We start from the raw sequence: 14,239 nt of genomic DNA on the forward strand, positions 1-14,239 counted from the left end.
TTATTTTATTATTTTATTTTATTTTATTTTATTTTAGATTTTACTTATTTGACAGAGAGAGAGAGAGAGAGAGCACAAGCAGAGGGAGTGGCAAGCAGAGGGAGAGGGAGAAGCAGGCTCCCTGAGGAGCAGGATGTGGGGCTCTATCCTATGACCCTGAGACCGTGACCTGAGCCGACTGAGCCACCCTGGCACCCCTGATATATATTTATGCATCATATATAATATAATCTGAATACATACTTATATATCTATGAATATAAATTATATATAATCTGAAAATCATCATAATACTGCACATTTTAAAGCTTTGGTATTTTTAGGATATGGATAAGAATAAAATGCTCATTTACCAAAACTTCTTAAAAACATAAACAAAAGATCTAATTGCACATATGCTACCAAAGTGTTCAGTAGTATGTGAAAAATAGCACTTTGCCATTTACCAGTGTTTTAAAATCCTACACTTAATCCTCTTTCCATTCTTCTAGGTTTTTGTAGTACGAACAAGCAAACGATCCAGAACAAGCATCAGAACCACAAGGGTATGTTGCTCAGCTTAGTTTCCCGACCAAAGCTATTGCACTGTATCTGCCAGGATGCCTTAGCAAGTTTCGATCAATAATGTTAACCTGAAGCCAGCATTGACCTAACTGAACTTGAACTTGCTGTAACATTTTATTACAAAAATTGGAGGCTGTAATAAGTCATTGTTTTAAAATAAAAGATAGAACCTTTTAGATTTATATAAAAGCCATAATTTATGTAGTGATGTTAATTTCGAGGGTACAATGTGCTTTAATCTCTCATTCTGCTTGCCATTTTGTGACAGAAATGCTGAAGCCATCTGAAGGTTGCAAACAATGTTCACTAATAACGAGCTCTTATGTCCTTGTAGGTTTCACTTTGATGGATATCCATAGTGTTTCCCCATGACATAATTCTACTGAGGAAAAACACATCTTGGAAATACAGCTTGTGCTTTCACCTTCAAATATGACTAGTGTGATTTTTAAAATAAACTAAAAATGAGAAATAAACACGCATTTTCTCATAGTCCTGTGATAATTTTTATTATAGGCACTGCTAGATTAAATTGGTAAAAACAAGCTTGCTATAGAAAGAGTTGATATAATGCAGTGCATTCAATAGATTATATATTATTTAAAATTCATCCTTTTAGTCATAAAACCTTTCCAATGAGACATATACAGTACATCTTTTTTCTCTGGAAAAAGCTATTACTTTTAATAAAGCCTTATGGGGCAGCCTGGTCGGCTCAGCGGTTTAGCGCTGCCTTCAGCCCAGGGGTGATTCTGGAGACCCAGGATCGAGTCCCACGTCAGGCTCCCTGCATGGAGCCTGCTTCTCCCTCTGCCTGTGTCTCTGCCTCTCTCTCTATGTCTCTCATGAATAAATAGATAAAATATTTAAAATAATAAAAATAATAAAGCCTTATCATAAGTAAGTCTCAATGTCCATTTTGGAGGAGTGTTTATTTTTTGATTTTTTTAAAGATTTCATTTATGTATTGTAGAGATAGAGTGGGGAGAGGGACAAGCAGACTCCATACTGAGCACAGAGTTGGACACAAGGCTCCATCCCAATACCCTGGGATAATGACCTGAGCTGAAATCAACAGTCAGAGAGATGCTTAACTGATGAAGCCACCCAGGCATCCCTTGGTGGAGTGATTATACTTAACCACAAGTACCCTTTATCATTTTCTTGCATCACCTCTTGGTTCATTTTATTGTTCAGGTAGTGCAGAATGAAAACAACCAAACACATACATGTAAGGCCCCTTTGAAATGCTTCAGTTATCCATATAAAAATAGGAAATCAAAATATCACAGTCCTTTACATGAAAAATAACAGATAACCATATGTTGAGATGTGCATGCTTTGTGTAAAGGCTAAACTGGATTTTCAAATGAGACTCCTGAGTTGTTAGTATTGGCTACACTAAGGAGCTTGGTGTTTGGGGACTTTAATTCCAATGCCATGCAACATGAAATGGTATCAATTGAATCCACAGGTGTTTTAATCAGGAGGTAATATTCTATTTGCACTATACTTTGTTTCCATGGGCTCTCTCACAGATTTCAATATAAAAATGACCTCACTGGTTTACCTCTAACAGATGTCTATTTCAGTAAATTATGCACGTTAGCTATCTTCCTCAGCATACACACACTATGAAATGACCTTACATAAAACTCTATATAAGGAGGATTAAATTTGGAAATTGTGTGTGAGATGATCACAGAAACCCATTACTCGTTTAACAAGTCTATGTCTACCTCCTGTGCAGTGCCATTTAGCCTAGGAATTCCATGAACGAGGGCAAAATGCAGGCTTCGGCAGAAGTCTCAAAGTACCTTTGAGTACTCAGGCAGAAAACAGCTATTGTAACTCTCATATACACATTTAGACTTTATCTGTGACACCATATCAACATACATGGTTTACTGGAAGTATACAATGAGCTCAATAGAGATGTCTTGGGGATCTTCACATGAAAAACTTAACGTTGCTTCTAGATACAAGTGCATGAATTTTGAGATGCTCTAAACTATGTATTTATTTCTACATAGTAAAACAATAATCTCAATGTTAGTGAAAATATGATACGAGACAATTCATAACTGTATAAAATTCTGAAATAGGAAGGAAGCACCTTTTCACACATGCAGTGACAACAGGTATAAAATGATGTAAACAAATAGGTTGAATTCCAGTTCACCTTAAAAAAATGGGAGAATTGAAACTTCCTTTTTTTCTTCCCCAAGAATGTGCGCCTCATTATGTAAAGGATTTTAATAATGATTTATAGATGAACATATAGAGAAGTTATCAAGGACAGTCTTTCATTAGGTTTTTGAAAAGCAGTTTCTAAATATATGCATGTCACTTTAATGAAAAGAGTGATGATAGTAATTTCTAAATGACCTACAGATGTGTTTATATAGCACCTGCCTATCTCTAGTGGGCAGATTTTCCATTTAACTTCACATATATCAAATGGGGGAGTGTGGGCAATGGTAGCTAATTATTTGATGTTCATATGAAGAAATCTAGAAATCTCTTCAAAAAGACTGTTTTTGACAAGTGAAATCTGGGGACTATCTTGAAAGTTAAGAGACATCCTCTTTTATTTCATATTGTAGTATCTGAAAAGTAGAACTTGCTTGCAGAGACATTCCTCCTGCTTCAGCAAACATGCAGCTACCCCTGTAATGGAAAACATCTGTCTTTAAGAGGGTGAGATGTAGAGATCCCTGGGTGGCTCAGTGCTTGAGTGCCTGCCTTTGGTTCACGGTGTGATCCTGGAGTCCCGGGAGAGTCCCACATCGGGCTCCCTGCATGGAGCCTGCTTCTCCCTCTGTGTCTCTGCCTCTCTTTCTCTCTCTCTTTCTTTCTCTCTATCTCTTTCTCTCTCTCTCTTTGTCTCTCATGAATAAATTAAAATAAACAAACAAAAAAAAGAGGGTGAGATGTGATTACTTCAGGGAAATCTGAGCTGTTCCATATGCCTAATCTCATTGGGCAGGCCCTATAAGTTATGGGAGGTCCAAACAAAAGTTCTATGGAATTAATTATTTTTGAAAAGCATCCCCAAAGCTGATGCTACCTCAAATCCCATTCAGAATTGTTGGCAGAAAAAAAAAAATACATATATATATACCCCTGAGGGCTTTTTTCCTGATAACATATCCACTCCTTTTTACCAATACTTTCAGGAAAAAAAAAATGTTACTTCCCTTTAAAACACAATACATATCTTCTCTTCTTGCTTTCCAAAGGCATGTGGTAGAAATGGCTAGCTATTCCTTGAATATTCATAGGGAAGAGTTTTGGTAGAAATAGCTTCCCAGACAGTAACTTAACTGTCTTAAGTATAAGCAAGAAAGAGATGGAAAAAATGGAGAAGTATTAAATGATATAATGTGTCTTGGGAAGAGTGGAGGGTAAAACTGTAGGTGGCAATATGAGCAAAGGCAATGAATGAGATATTGTATGCTCAGGATGCTATACTGCAGATGGTTCTCTGTAGTTATAGACTGACTTTGAAAAAGGGGAATGGCTTGGTAGCTCTACAAGAGTGAACATTGGTATTGAGGGAACAAATCCAGAGTTAGGAAGACCAGCTAGTGATCAATACTCTTATAGTACTCCAGTGAAATGCAATGATGGTTTGCTGCAGGGATGTGGTGATAGGTGTGATTAATTAGATTAATTGGATTGGGAGAGAAGGTAAGATTTAGCTTACTCTAAATGGTTGTGTCAAAAATTAATTATTCAAGGAGAGGCCAATTTAGAACAAAATATGATTAATTCAATTTTTATTTTTTATTTATTTTTTTTTTATAGTCACACACAGAGAAAGAGAGAGAGGCAGAGACATAGGCAGAGACATAGGCAGAGGGAGAAGCAGGCTCCATGCACCGGGAGCCCGACGTGGGATTCGATCCCGGGTCTCCAGGATCGCGCCCTGGGCCAAAGGCAGGCGCCAAACCGCTGCGCCACCCAGGGATCCCTAATTCAATTTTTATTATATCAAATTTCAACTGTCCCTAATCTGTGGAAGTCATGATGACCTATGCACAGTTGAATACATGAATCCAAAGATCAAAAATAAGTCTTATCTGAAAAGCAAATTTGATTTATGGAAGTCAGCTTTTGTGATTTTGCTTAATTTTAAGTTCACAGCTATGTTTTGAATGTCGATATTGTCAAAGACACTACCTTTTAATATAATAGATGGGTCATATATTTTTTAATTTATTTTACAGTTGCTGTTTTATTAGATAGTGATAGATGAGCAATTAGTATTTAAATTCCTAAGTTTTGTCAGAAATATATAAAGCTCTCTATTCTGCTTACTAATGGTTCTTTATGCTAACTTTAGTAATAATCTTTAATAATTAATCTGCTTAATACATCAAAATCAATTGTATTCTAGAAACTGAGAGAAATTCTACTTGATATTTTTTAAAGATTTTATTTATTTACTTATTCATGAGAGACACAGAGAAAGAGGCAGAGACACAGGCAGAGGGAGAAGTAGGTTCCCTGTGGGGGGAACTCGATCCCTGTGGGACTCGATCCCAGGATCCCGGGATCATCACCTGAGCCGAAGGCAGACGCTCAACTACTGAGCCGCCCAGGTGCCTCCCAGTTGATATTTTCAAGAATGAACAAATTGTTTTGTATTTATTTTTTGTATGTGTATATATTTTAAATTTAATTTCATATATAATATAATAATTACATTATCATAGACTTGGATGCAATGGCATTATATGATAACTGAGTTTAAATATTTTAGTGGAGGGTTGCTGATATGATTCTCTAAATAGGCTTTGATAATCTTCCTGATAGAATATTTTTTATGCTTAAATATAGCAATTTAATTTAAGTTTAAAAGGAAATTTTTGTTTTCACAGACTTGGGATCGCATTCTTTGCCTCACTTTCAATATGCCAGGCACATTGGACAAATCTACAGACTCCAATAAAGTATTGTTCTCTCAATTTGCTTACTACTATTAGTGGAGTTGAAAGAATATTAGTCTCCCTCTTTTCCCCTCAAAAACCCATATCCATATTTCCCTAGAATAAAGAGAATCAGAGAGTAAAGAGGGCTTTACTGTCGGTATAACATTGGGGGTATCCTAGACCCCACACTATCTCATTAGGAAGAATTCTATTCACAGACTCATAATTTGACCAGAGACCAGAGACGATACTCTAGAACACATCTTGACATACATATCCGATTTCCAATAGGTTTAGCCCTTAATTCATTTACATTCCACACATGGTGCACCTGCCCCTTGTTATCACTTTGCTTGCCCCACATCAGAGTACTTTTTGATAAAATTGCTCTGTCTAGCTTTAAAGATGCAATACAATGCCATACTGAGAATGCTTTTCCATGAGCTTGTATTACTTTGAGAATCTCAACAAAGGGATAATAAGAATAGACAGAGATTAATCCATTTCTTTTAGAAATGCTGCCTTTTTAGTCACAGGGAAATATGCTCATTTGCATGGTTGAGATATAGCATACTGAGTTCCTTAGCCCCGTCCACCTCCTCAGTCAAGCCTAACACCCATGAATCATGGGCAGGTGTAATGAGGCTGTAAAAGAAGACATCCCGGTGGAGAGATTGCCCCACATCCCTTAGGACTCTTAAGACAATGATTTATATTTGTTTGAATTTACACAACACCAGTGTCACATTATAAAGTGTTTCAAGAATGACCAACTGCTAACCTGCAGTTGATTTTGCACAATTTCACATTAAGCGCAACCCACTATCTATAAGCTTCTTTTCCTATTTGCAGCTTCAATTTTTCATTGAAATCAATGTTTGGTCAGTCATGCACTAAAGCAGCCTATCAGTCTTAAGTTATCCATTTCTGTGGTGCACATATATTATACTCTTAATTTACAATTAACAGCACTCAGCTAATATGTCTTCATAATGAATATTTCTCATGGATGTAACACATAAACAGCTTTTCTAAGATTGGTGCTCAATTTTTCCCAAATTTGTAATCAATTTTATTGGCTATGCAAATTTCTTTCCTTTGGTCAATCACTCTTTAAATTGGCTAGCTTAATGCATCACAGCAAATGATTTTCAGAAATCACTAGGCACGTGAAAATGCATATTCAGCTCAGAGTTTTAAGTGACCCACTCGCACCTACCAATGACACTTTTAGACAATCTGCCTATCTTGTTTCTCTTTATTTCATTAAACTCTGGGTTTAGAATCTACTGTTAAAAATCTTTTTCATGGATCTGTGTTATACTATTTATTTCTTTTTGTGTGTGGGTGGGCTTGACTATCTTATTTCTTCATAAAGGATTGATATGACACCCTGATGTTAGTAAGACTGGCCATGGTTTAGCCAAGTTCTTAGATGAGTACTTCCAGGAAGCAAAACTCAAAATCATTTACAAAATGGTTCTCAACTGGGGATTGATTTGTTCTCGAGAAGACACTTGGCCATGTTTGTAAATGTTTTCGATTGTCACAACTTGGGGAGAGGAAGTTACTGGGATCAACTGGGTAGAGAGGTCAGGGATTCTGCTACACAGTCTACAAGGTATAGGTCAGTCTTCCAGAGCAAACAATAATCCATTTGAAAATGTCAATAGTGGTGAGATGAAATAGCCTTGCCTATAAAATGTCCTTTACAATTCATTTGAATGAAATAACAGCTGGCTATCAAACTCACAGTGAGGTCAGAGAAATCTGGGTCCCAACCTACCATGCTTCCCTTCCTCCATCTGACAGCACAGCCCATGGTCCTTACTGGGTTCTTTGTCTCTGACATATTTACATAATATCCTTTGGGGAACTAGACGTGGCAGTTTCCTACATTGTCCTGCCTCCCCGGCTTTAAAATGTGAGTGCATGTTAGTACAACCCTTGGGAAGGTGGTATGACGTAGGCGAATAGACTAAGGATAAGACACCATTAAAGTTCTATGGTTAAAGCCATTTAGCAGCTCTATGATGTTGTAGAATTTGAGTTTTCTATTTGTAAAATGTGAAAAGTGATTCCTTTCCAGGAAAACTGGTGTAATAATTCAATAGGATAATAATATACATTTTAAAAAGTAGGCTATACTATGTAGTTCATTATAAATGTTAATTAGCTTACCTTTGAGAGATGGTCTGAATGAAAAATAAATTATTCCAGTAATAAGAATTTGGTGACAGGTGGAAGGAATATATACCCAGAAATGAGTAATACAAATATCTCTATTATTTTTTCTTTTGTGACAGCTGTTTTTTTGAATTTCAGCAAATCATTTTCTCCCTGAGTTTGGCTGTGATTTCTATAATTTGTTGAGAGTGATGGAGAGTGTTGACAAACCACCTTTAAAATTAAGTCAATAATGGTTATATCCCTCTTCCTTTTAGGGATTTTCCCATATATGTTGAAGGGTTTATGTTAAATAAAATACAACATTTAGTTGAAAAACCAGAATAATAACAAAATTCATATTTAAAATTATCTCAATGCAAATAGAAAATATTTTTTAATTTAATTGATTTATTTATTCATTCATGAGAGACAAAGAGGCAGAAGCAGAGGGCAAAGCAGACTCCCCACAGAGCAGGAAGCCTGATGAGGGACTCAGTCCAAGGACCCCAGGATCACGACCCAAGCCAAAGGCAAACAATCAACTGACTGAGCCACCCAGCACCCTACAAATAGAAAATCATAAAACGTTTTTCCAATAGCCTCATTAATTATAGAAGAACTTGTGTTAGCTAACCCCCATACCTCCACCCTGGCAGAGAGTGGAAAGTGAACAATGTCTTTACTTCTCTGATTTGATTTGTCTTTAAATCAATTTTTCAGAATTTTGTCTTGGAGAAGCTGTTCAAAAATTTTCCAACACTTTGTTTTAATTTGGTATTTATAAATAATCATTTTCTGCTACTGCATCAAAGACCCCTTTCAAAAACGTGGCAAGATAGTAAGAATGGAGTATAGCAGTTGTAAAATAAAAAAACTAAATGCACATGGAAAATTGAGTACAACTTAGCTCATGGCATTTGAACATTCCGAGCTGTACTGTTCTTTTCTGTGTTCCAGAAATCATTATTGTACCTTGCAAAAGAATTTTGTAAGTAGAATTCTCTTTCCCACACCTTGTGATCTACTGAAAATCATGAACATTTTGCAAAATATAAACTTACATCTTTTCAAAATACAGATCTCATATTCCTCTAGTTAAAATCTTTCAGTGGCTTCCAATTATCAAAACACCAGAGTCCTTCACAGGCCTGCAGATTGTGTATGGACTGACTCTGGACTACACCTCTAACTTCTCTTCACTTTCTCCTGGAGCTCTGTCTACCAGCCACTCTGATTTTTCGCTATTGCTTGGAGATGCCCTACCCCATCCCATCACAGCTCTTATTTCTTTACTATTCCTCAGACGTTTTTTCCTTTGGTTTTCTCCATGCTAAAACCAATCATTCCTCAAAATTGATTGTAGAATTCAACTGTTTGTATAAGAACACATCCCCAAACATTGTGGCATTGTAGCATTCTTACTCTGGCTAGCAATTCCCCTCTGCTACTTAATTTGTTGAAATTTTCTTATAATCCATCAACCCTATCCACTAGATAAGCATTTGTGGAGGGCTGGCACTGTCTACTCAAATTTTGACTTCTAAGCATTTATTTAGTATATAAAATATGTTCTGGGGCTCCTAGGTGGTTCAGTCAATTAAGAATCTGACTCTTCATTTTGGTTCAGTCATGATCTCATGGCTATGATCTGGCAGTCGTGGGGTGGAGCCCCACTTTGGGCTCTGTGCTCAGAGCAGAGTCCACTTCACATCCTCTCTCCCTCCCTCTCTCTCCTTCCCTCTCTTTCTCTTAAATCAATAAACAAATAAATAAATAAATAAATATTTTTTTAAATGCTCTGTAGTATTAGTTACAGTAAATTATTTAATTCAGAACATGGTTTAAAATGGCCTATTCAGTGGATCACAACATTCATACTTCATTATTTCCAGATCATGCTACAACAAAGAGAGAACTTGGCAGCAGTCATCCAGATTTATTCCAAACAAGTCAAAAATAAATAAATAAATAGCCCATTATTTCCCTCCTGCTTAAATTACACCAGCCCCTTTACCTTTTCAAAAATAATAGACTCACTCCTTCCTTGGATCTTACCACTTGTTAAAATATTCTTTCCTCAGATATCCTCATGACTCAAAGGCCACCCTGTATTAACTTCACAACTTCCATCTTTTCTCCCATTTTGTTTTCTCTTTAGTACTTACTGCAATTACTATATTGCACATGTGACTTGTTATCATGTTTTTTCATCTACATACCACCACAATGCAAGTTTCAGTAGAGTGAGTTTTAATTATTTTGTCCCTATTCTATATCCTATACTTAGAATGGTGCTTAGCACATAGTAAGTACTCAAGGAATTCTTGTCTACTAAATGAATGGAAAAAAAGGCAGTAAAAAAATTTCTAACTAAATTATACTAACAGAAACTAGTCCAACTTGTGAGAATCAGGCATCTACATAGAAAGTCAGTGTGACTTTTCTGACCATAGCAAAAGAATGAGCTGTCTCTCTCTACATCTCTCTGTTAGGTTATTCTGTATACAATGACATATGTTTAAAACACACACATGCACATGACACCATGCATGAATACTTATTTTTGACACTAAAATAGACTATATTTTGATTTGATATATTACATTTTCACACATGAAACTTTCTCTAAAGTTTCATATGTTAATGAAGGACTTTTCAAATAGTGGTGGACTTAGCAATTATACAACAATTCATTATCTCATTACACTAGTCAGCCTAATGATAAAAACGTCTTTTCATTATATCATGTAGTTGAATATAAATAAAGGTATATTTGTCAACGTTTAAGTTGACATGTTGAACACTATAAACCTGTTTTATTCCTGATTCATGATCTCTACCTAGAAAAAAATCATGTTGAAAAATAAAGAATAATATTTGCATTTACATTTAAAAAAATAAAATAAGTACATTATAATTATGTAAAATTGCAGCTGATCATAATATACTAATAATCTAACATTTATTGAAATAAAAGTTAAACATGCTCAGTTTTCTCAAAGTTAATATTTTTACTGCAAATTCAAATGGTCAAATTTTCATTCTAAAACAAGAATAAGTGATTGCTTAATCCTTTACTAATTTCCAGTGCATTGATTTTGGAAATAGAACTTTAAAAAAATATTGAGTAGAAAGAAAAAATTAGCAAGGAAGACATCTAATGAATATGCTTTCACCACCGACATAGAAATCAAATTATATAGCAATACTATAACAAAAGAGATTTTGAAATGAGTGCTACTTGGGAGAAAAGATCTAAGGAAAAAGAAACAAAAAAGTTCCTAAATAATGACTCGCTGTGATAAAATAGCTCATTGGAAAAAATCTTTAATGCAAAAAAATCATATATAATTCATTAAACTGTTAAAAATAAAGCATAACAATATTTCCCTAAAGCTCTAAAGCTATGAGTATTTAGATGTGAAGCAGCAAGGGAGGGATAAATTCAGAGGGGCAAGAACAAAGATAAAGAGAAACATAAAAATTATAGAACCAATTGTCATTTTCATAAAGTTTCCTACATTGCAATTCAGAGCAGGAAAATTGCCTAACTGTGATTCATTTCTGAAGTGTTCTAATAGAATGGAATCCTGCTGCGTGTTACTTTTCAGTTACAAAAGCCACTGACTTCAACTTCCCTAAAGGTAGCCTGAGCTTTGGAAATTTCTATTCCATGAGATAGGCCTTTTCTCCTCAATTCTTTAAAGCATAAAAAATAAACACAAAAATTCAAATATTATTGCCCAGAAAAAATGATAGCCACAACAAATCATTTTATTAGTTGATCCTTAAGAATAGATTAAAGGTTACTCTATGGAAGATCCAGTGGAATATGTTCACAGTGTCGAGAGATAAATAAGCTTTCAGAAACTCAAGGGGGAAGAATCAGTATATACTGGCAAGAAAATCTCCCACTTATAGGCTCATTGGTGTTAAAATTTCTTTAAAGCTTAGCATGAGGGATCCCTGGGTGGCTCAGTGGTTAAGCACCTTCCTTCGGCCAGGGGCATATCCTGGAGTCCCAGGATGGAGTCCCATGTCAGGCTCCTTGCATGGAGCCTGCTTCTCCCTGTGCCTGTGTATCTGTCTCTCTCTCTCTCTCTCTCTCTCTCTCTGTCTCTCTCTCTCCCCCGTGTCTCTCATGAATAAATAAACTTTAAAAAATCTTAAAAAAAATAAAAAAAAATAAAGCTTACCCTGACTCCATGAAAGCAGCATACCATTTGAGGTATGACCATTGAGGAAGAACAATTCAGCTGTATTAGTAACCAGAAACACATGGATGCAGCAGGTCCAGAGAATATAACATCAATTAAAAAGCTAAGCTGGATTTGATATGGTCATTTAGTCACTTAAGACAGAAGGTGATTTTCTTTTTAAATCATAAAATTATGAATTTCAAAAAAACACGTAGGTGGTATAGATGCTGTGGAAGCAAAACCGGTTTTACCCTCCTACCACTGTACATTTGTATATGACCTTCCAAGTCAAGAAACAAGAAAACAAAACAAGATAGAAGCCACTACTGAACTCTAAGATGAGCCAAAAATAAATCTAGTCAGTCCTGGATCCCCAAGTAAATGACACTATGAGGGGCCCTATGAAACCTGAATCTCCAATCACAATCACCTTTATCTCTGAATTTTTATTGTGATAACCACATAAGAAATTTGCCATTTTCTACTGCTAACATACTAATGTAAACTTGTTAACTTAGATAATCTTGCAGTTGTTTTCCTGTGTTTTTATTTGGCAAGAGAGTGTCTACTAATGTCAGACTTGCAAATTAAAAAAAAAAAAAAAAAGGCGACCTAGGTGAATAGGTGAAGGGGGATTAAGAGTACATTTATATGATGAGCGCTGAGTAATGTATAAAATTATTGAATCACCATATTGTACCCCTGAAACTCTTATAACAATGTATGTTAATTATACTAGAGTTAAAATAAAAAACAATAAAAGTAAATTTTTAAAAAGTGACTTCTTGTTTCCTGTGCTTGTCTTTCAGTATAACTTTTACAGTATAAAAAAATGACAACACTCATTATGTACAGATTCTATAAAGCTGTTTTGGATGCATCAGAATAATGTATAAGATGGACTACGAGGCCTTGATTATTAACGTTTTAGGAACCATTCAGATTATACAAATAAATATGTGATTCACATCAATTCTTATAGTAAGGGATAAAATGTCATAATCTTGCATCTGCCTTAGGTGTAAAAGTGTTTAAAGAAATAACCAAATAACTACTGTTTTATACTTTATTTTTTAAAGATTAATTAATTAATTAATTAATTTATGATAGATATATAGAGAGAAAGGGAGAGGCAGAGACACAGAAGGAAGGAGAAGCAAGCTCCATGCTGGGATCCCGACGGGGGACTCGATCCTGGGACTCCAGGATTGTGTCCTGGGCCAAAGGCAGGCGCCAAACCGCTGAGCCACCCAGGGATCCCCTGTTTTATACTTTAGGATATAAATACATATATGCATGCGTATGCATGCACTGATGTGTGTGTGTGTGTGTGTGTGTGTACACAGACAAGACTCAGGTCTTAGAAACCTTTACCTAACTTAGAAGCACATTCCCGTTTTCAGGACTAGATATGTTTGCAAGCAGCTGAACAATTCCCACATTCCCTTAGCCTGTGCAGTAAACTTTACATATGGGGAAGCATACTCTCGTCAGTTCTTACCCAGCCAGCTTTTCCAACCCTGTGTGATCCCTGATTAAATTGAGCAGGTGGTTAAATATTCAAGGTCACTTGAGAGACAATACTTTATTCCTTTTACCAGCTTACATCCCTTCAACCATTGAAAGAAGCATCAGTTATTGCTTTAACCATAAATTATGCCTATTTTGATGTGATATCATTTTGATGACCCTGTTTGCCTGAACAGAGTATATGTTAATTTTAAAACATGAAATATTCCCTCCACTATGGTAAGCAAATCAGCTGGAAGAAACCACTTCTATGTTTAATCAAAAATACTTTAACTCACCAAAGATGACTCTTTTACTCAGTTCAATCATGTCAAATTCAGAAATATTTTATTTGAGTAAGCATCTGAAATATGGTTCATCAAATAATCAATAGATTTAATGCACATATGTATCAAATGTTCACATACTCTTCTGAGAAAGGTACTAAGCAATAAACATGAAAAGGTAGACTGAGCCTATTAAATCAAACACTTGTTCAGCATATCTAAGCTTTACCTTTAAAATAATTTTTTGAGAGCATTTTATCTTGTTCCTTGAAAATATTTCTGTTTGATCACAGCTATATGCAAAATACTGCCAACATTCTTTCCACACTAACTCACGCTTCAAGTAAATACCCCTTGTTTTAGATGTATTCCTTGTTCCACAGGGGAATATCAACCCATATTTCAAGACTCAAGTCAGAAGCTATCTCTTCTTTAGAATGAGGGAACTGTCTACTCCTCTTTCTCCATTTTCCCTGGCTAATCATCCAAACCTTATCCCAGACAACACAGGCTTTGTTTCCATACTGAATACTATGGTGTGAGGCTACTGATGTGGCTAACTCTCCTCTCCTTG

The 14,239-nt window shown here is 35.6% G+C and overlaps 1 protein-coding gene and 2 long non-coding RNA genes across 6 annotated transcripts in view; 1 reads left to right on the plus strand and 2 right to left on the minus strand.

The window, feature by feature from the left end:
* The window catches only part of LOC111093518, a 28,484-nt gene extending 27,449 nt beyond the window's left edge, over nucleotides 1-1,035 (plus strand). The window contains exons 4-5 of the long non-coding RNA XR_005382064.1: nucleotides 492-545; nucleotides 899-1,035. This is a non-coding gene — a long non-coding RNA (uncharacterized LOC111093518). The remainder of the gene's footprint in view (nucleotides 1-491; nucleotides 546-898) is intronic.
* Nucleotides 1-14,239, minus strand: part of CADM2 (cell adhesion molecule 2) — a 1,062,630-nt gene that overhangs the window by 669,135 nt on the left and 379,256 nt on the right. The window lies entirely within an intron of this gene.
* The window catches only part of LOC119867032, a 40,324-nt gene continuing 27,839 nt past the window's right edge, over nucleotides 1,755-14,239 (minus strand). For both annotated transcript variants that reach the window (XR_005382062.1, XR_005382063.1), the window contains one exon: nucleotides 1,755-3,234. This is a non-coding gene — a long non-coding RNA (uncharacterized LOC119867032). The remainder of the gene's footprint in view (nucleotides 3,235-14,239) is intronic.

The sequence above is a fragment of the Canis lupus genome, chromosome 31 (genome assembly GCF_011100685.1).
Source record: "Canis lupus familiaris isolate Mischka breed German Shepherd chromosome 31, alternate assembly UU_Cfam_GSD_1.0, whole genome shotgun sequence".
Taxonomy (NCBI): Eukaryota; Metazoa; Chordata; class Mammalia; order Carnivora; family Canidae; genus Canis; species Canis lupus.